We start from the raw sequence: 6,318 nt of genomic DNA on the forward strand, positions 1-6,318 counted from the left end.
TAGCATAAAGGGCTGCTGAATTTTGTCAAAGGCCTTCTCTGCATCAGTTAAGATAATCATGTGGTTTTTGTCTTTGGTTCTGTTTATGTGGTGAATTAAGTTTATAGACTTGCCTATGTTGAACCAGCCTTGCATCCCTGGGATGAAGCCTACTTGATCATGGTGGATAAGCTTTTTGATGTGCTGTTGCAATTGGCTTGCCAGTATTTTATTGAAGATTTTTGCATCTATGTTCATCATGGATTTTGGCCTGAAGTTTTCTTTTCTTTCTGAGTCTCTGCCAGGGTTTGGTATCTGGATGATATTGGTCTTATGAAATGATTTGGGAAGGATTCCCTCTTTTTGGATTATTTGGAATAGTTTCAGAAGGAATGATACCAGCTCCTCTTTGTATGTCTGGTAGAATTCGGCTGTTAAACCATCTGGACCTGGGCTTTTTTGGGTGGTAGGCTCTTAACTGCTGTCTCAACTTCAGACCTTGTTATTGGTCTATTCAGGGTTTCAACTTCTTCCTGGTTTAAGCTTGAGTGGATGCAAGTGTCCAGGAATTTATCCATTTCTTCCAGGTTTACTATTGTATGTGCATAGAGTTGTTTGTAATAATCTCTGATGATGGTTTGAATTTCTGTGGAATCTGTGGTGATATCCCATTTATCATTTTTTATTGCATCTATTTGATTATTCTCTCTTTTCATTTTTATTAATCTGGCTAGTGGTCTGTCTATTTTGTTGATCTTTTCAAAAAACCAGCTCCTAGATTATTGATTTTTTGAAGGGTTTTTTCTGTCTCTATCTCCTTCAGTTCTGCTCTGATCTTGGTTATTTCTTGTCTTCCACTAGGTTTTGAGTTTTTTTTATCTTGCTCCTCTAGCTCTTGCAATTTTCATGATAAGATGTCGATTTTAGATCTTTCCTTGCTTTTCATGTGGGCATTTATTGCTTCATATTTTCCTCTAGACACTGCTTTAAATGTGACCCAGAGACTTTGGTATGTTCTGTTTTCGTTCTTGTTGGTTTCGAAGAACATCTTTATTTCTGCCTTCATTTCATTGTTTATCCAGTCAACATTCAAAAGGCAGTTGTTCAGTTTCCATGAAGCTGTGTGGTTCTGAGTTAGTTTCTGCATTCTGAGTTCTAACTTGATTGCACCGTGGTCTGAGAGACTGTTTGTTATGATTTCCGTTCTTTTGCATTTGCTCAGGAGTGATTTATTTCCAATTATGTGGTCAATTTTAGAGTAGGTGTGATGTGGTGCTGAGAAGAATGTATATTCTGTGGATTTGGGTTGGAGAGTTCTGTAAATGTCTGTTAGGTTTGCTTGTTCCAGGTCTGAGTTCAGGTCCTGGATATCCTTTTAATTTTCTGTCTGGTTGATCTGTCTAATATTGACAATGGGGTGTTAAAGTCTCCCACTATTATTGTGTGGGAGTCTAAGTCTCTTGTAAGTCATTAAGAACTTGCCTTATGTATCTGGGTGCCCCTGTATTGGGTGTGTATATATTTAGGATCGTTAGCTCTTCTTGTTGCATTGATCCTTTTACCATTATGCAATGTCCTTCTTTGTCTCTTTTGATCTTTGTTGCTTTAAAGTCTATTTTATCAGAGATGAGAATTGCAACTCCTGCTTTTTTTTTTGCTCTCCATTTGCTTGGCAAATCTTCCTCCATCCCTATATTTTGAGCCTTTGTGTATCCTTGCATGTGAGATGGGTTTCCTGAATATGGCACACCGATGGGTTTTGGCTTTTTATCCAGTTTGCCAGCCTGTGTCTTTTGATTGGGGCGTTTAGCCTATGTACATTTAGGGTTAATACTGTTATGTGTAAATTTGATGCTGCCATTTTGATGCTAGCTGGCTGTTTTGCCCGTTAGTTGATGCAGTTTCTTCAGTGTTGATGCTCTTTACTATTTGGTATGTTTTTGGAGTGGCTGGTACTGGTTGTTCCTTTTTATGTTTAGTATGTCTTTCAGAAGCTCTTGTAAAGTAGGCCTGGTGGTGATGAAATCTCTGAGTAATTGCTTGTTTGTAAAGGATTTTATTTCTCCTTCACTTTTGAAGCTTAGTTTGGCTGGATATGAAATTCTGGGTTGAAAGTTCTTTTCTTTAAGAATGTTGAATATTGGCCCCCACTCTCTTCTGGCTTGTAGGATTTCTGCTGAGAGATCTGCTGTGAGTCTGATGGGCTTCCCTTTGTGGGTAACCCGATCTTTCTCTCTGGCTGCCCTTAGCATTTTCTCCTTCATTTCAACACTGGTGAATCTGACGATTAGGTGCCTTGGGGTTGTTCTTCTTGAGGAATATCTTTGTGGTATTCTCTGTATTTCCTGGACTTGAATATTGGCTTGCCTTGCTAGGTTGGGGAAGTTTTCCTGGATTATATCCTGAAGAGTATTTTCCAGCTTGGATTCATTCTCTCCATCACATTCAGGTGCACCTATCAAACGTAGATTAGGTCTTTTCACATAGTCCTATATTTCTTGGAGACTTTGTTCATTCCTTTTAAACCTTTTTTCTCCAATCTTGCCTTCTCATTTTAATTCATTGAGTTGATCTTCGACCTCTGATATCCTTTCTTCTGCTTGGTCAATTCGGCTGTTGAAACTTGTGTATGCTTCACAAAGTTCTCATGTTGTGTTTTCAGCTCCATGAATTCACTTATATTCCTGTCCAAGCTGTTTATTCTCATTAGCATTTCATCAAATTTTTTTTCATGGTTCTTAGTTTCTTTGCATTGGGTTAGAACATGTTCTTTTAGCTCAGAGAAGTTTCTTGTTACCCACCTTCTGAAGCCTGATTCTGTCAATTCATCACACTCATTCTCCATCAAGCCTTGGTCCCTTGCTAGTTAGGAGTTGTGATCCATTGTAGGAGGAGAGGCATTCTGGTTTTGGGTGTTTTCATCCTTTTTGTGCTGGTTTCTTCCCATCTTTGTGGATTTATCCACCTGTCGTCTTTGTAATTGTTGACTTTCAGATTGGGTCTCTGAGTGGACGTCCAGTTAGTTGATGATGAAGTTACTTCTTCTGTTTTGTAGTTTTCCTTCTAACAGTCAGGCCTCTCTGCTGTAGGACTGCTGAGGTCCACTCCAGGCCCTGCCTCCCTGGGGATCACCTGCAGCAGCCGCAGAATAGTAAGGGTTGCTGCCAGTTTCTTCTTCTATCTTTGTCCCGAAAGGATACTCGTCAGATGTCAGTCTGAGCTCTCTTTTATGAGGTGAGTCTTTGGATATACAGGGGTCAGGGAGCTGCTTGAGGAGACAGTCTGTCCTTTATAGGAGCTCAAGCACTGAGCTGTGAACTCCATTGTTCATTCAGAGCTGCTGGGCAGGTACGTTTAAGTCTGCTGTAGCAGAACTCATAAACTCCTTTTTTTTTTTTTCCCCAGGTGCTCTGTCCCGGGGAGTTAGGGCTTTATTTATAAGTTTCTGTCATGCTGCTGGCTTATTTCAGGGCTGCCCTGCCTAGCTAGGAGGCAGCCTAGTGACAGTCTGCCTGCAGACACTTTGCCGAGCTGCTATGGGCTCCGCCCAGCTGCCGTGTGAACTTCCCTCAAGTCCTGTTTATATGGGTATAGTTAAAACTGCCTTGGCAATTGCGGCCCACCTCTGTAATGGCGGACTCTCACTGGCAGGCTGCCTCGGCAATGGCAGGCTACCTCAGCAATGGTGGACTGCCTCGGTAATGGTGGACGCACCTCCCCCACAGAGCTGGACCATTCGGGTTCAGCTGTGCTTGCTGTGAAACTCTCAATCCAGAGCTTTTCAGATTGCTGTTTTTTTGTGGGTGTAGGACCGGCCCGGCCTGATCACCTGGCTCCCTGCCTCAGAGCCCACCCCTGTTTTTTTTCAGTTGAACGGGCAACTCTGTCTCCCAGGTATTCCAGTCGCCCGTTGAGAAGGCAGCGAGATCTGTGTGATTTCCTGTGCAGTGACCCACTTCGCCGGCTGAAACAGCCGTGCAGGATTCATGGCGCTTTTTTGCCCAGGAATCTCCTGGCCTGGCTCCCTGTTTCAGTCCCCTTTTTTTATCAGTTGAATGGGCGACTCTGTCTCCCAGGAGCTCCAATCGACAGCTAAAATGATGCCTGGACCCATGTATTTTATGCAAAGACCCGTGCTGGCCAAAACAATGTCTGTGTGCATAAATTTTCATCAATTTTAACTCTTTATAATTTAAGCGTATTTTATGGTAGTAAATGATAAAGTAAACTAGTATCTATGTATATTTTGGGCACTCATAACATTCTTCTCCATTTTTTTCAGTATTTCTAGGCTACATTTTTTGTTGGTGAAGATTTTCAAACTGTTATAAATCTCAAAAATTTTTCTATTTTCTTATTGAAGAAAATCTATGTGGATGCATACAGTTCAAATTTGTGTTGTTGAAAGGTCAACTGTGAAAGCATTAAAAGAAGTGATTTGAAGCCAGTTTGACAGAAAGAGAGCTATCAATATGGATGAACAGATACATTTTAGTGCAATGAAGCTGCTATGTTTTAGATGTCCCCTGCAAAACTCATGTTGAAACTTGGTCCCCACTGTGGCAGTGTTGAGAGGTCGGGCCTTTGGGGGATGATTAGATCATGTGGACTCTGCCTTCATGAATGGATGAATCCATTCATGGATTAATGGATTAATGTGTTAATGGATTAATGGTGATCAAGGTAGGAGAGCTGGTGATATTGTAAGAGAGGAAGAGAGCATTGAGTTAGCGTGGTCAGCAGACTGCACTGTCTCAGGAATCTTAAGAGTTCCCACCAGCAAGAAGGTTCTTACCAGATACAGCCTCTCAACCTTGGATTTCTCAGCCTCTATAATTGTAAGAAATACATTTCTTTCTTACTCCTTAGTTTCAGGTATTCTGCTATAAGCAACAGAAAATGTACTAAGAGGCCTATGGCTATCTCAGGCTGTCTGGGGACCTAAGAGACAAAGGGAGTGGGTGAAAGGTTAGAGTCACATTTCTGGAGAACCTAGTCCAATTTTCCTTTCCTTAGTACTTTGAGACCTCTCCTACTCTGGAGACCTCTCAGTTCTCCCAAGTTGGACTCTGCATTTTTCTGTTTATGATACCATTTTCAGGGCCAAGGACAATACCACAGGATCTGGGCACTATTGCAAGTGATAAACATAAGGATGACAAGCTGATAGCTCCCAGAGTCTCTGTAGCAGAAGCAGCAGCAAGAAAACTACCAAGCCTCAGGGCACTGAAGAGGGTCCAGAATCCAATACCAGTGGGTACCCAGAAGTCCTTTGTCTTTGGTTTACATTATGCCCATGACAGAGAGTCATCAGGCCATAGGCCCCAAGTGCAAATGGGAGAGTTGAAGTGCAATGGAAAATTAATATATACAGGCCAGGGTGACAAGCTCAGTGTAGGTTATTAGGCTGGATTTGCCCCAGGATTGAAAACTTAGTCAGGGCCATAGCCCATGACACATGATTTTTTTAAATACCAAAGATAAGGTGTCCTCAGTTTGCAATTATAGAAACAATATGGATTTAGGAGTCATATCTGAATTCAGGTCTAGCCTGTATAACACTTTGAGAAGCCACTGAACTTCTCTGAGTCTGTTTCCCATATTGAAAAATGAAGATAACATTGCCTGGTTTGTATGAGTAGCTGATGTGAAGATTAGGTGGGTATATAAAATACATTGTAATACATAAAGCCTGTTAGTATTAAAAAGTATTCAGTAACTATTTGAATGGGTAATGTAGTTAAATGGAAAACTGGCTGTGTTAGGTTTGACTTGGCAAAAGCAAAACGAAAAAGAAGCACACATACGAAATAACCCCTGGTGGTTAGCATTGAGTTTGATGTGCCTCATTCAACCTGGTACCATGGTGAGACCAATTCTGGGCAGATTCCTGTGGATGCACAAACGAGAGGGTTGTAGTGTTGTATTACAGAGGAAAATCTTCCAGTTGGAAACTAACTTTCTCCTTTCATGTTCGCAGGCAACAAAGGATTCCTTTCCAGGTAAAGAGGAAGAAAAGCTGCATAAGCATCATAGATTCTCCATTTGTTGATTCCAAACTAGGTGTTGTCCCTTTATTTGTCCAGTAACTGAGTAAGGATAATACACAAACACTGGAGACTCAGGAGCCCAGGCCCCTGTGTACCCAGTTCTGTTCTAGAAAGAATAGAGCTGTAGTTTTGAAATACCGACATATTGCAGTAGTCACTATTTCCTCTTTTCATCTCTCTTTCTACCTTAAATGTTTGCACTTGAATGAATGGAAAAGATTATATTAGTCTTTAAAATTCTTGACAAAGTCCTCTGTTCTAGGTGGCTTGATCAGTTATAGCTTTGGTG

This window comes from Cebus imitator, unplaced genomic scaffold, assembly GCF_001604975.1.
Source record: "Cebus imitator isolate Cc_AM_T3 unplaced genomic scaffold, Cebus_imitator-1.0 Scaffold588, whole genome shotgun sequence".
Taxonomy (NCBI): Eukaryota; Metazoa; Chordata; class Mammalia; order Primates; family Cebidae; genus Cebus; species Cebus imitator.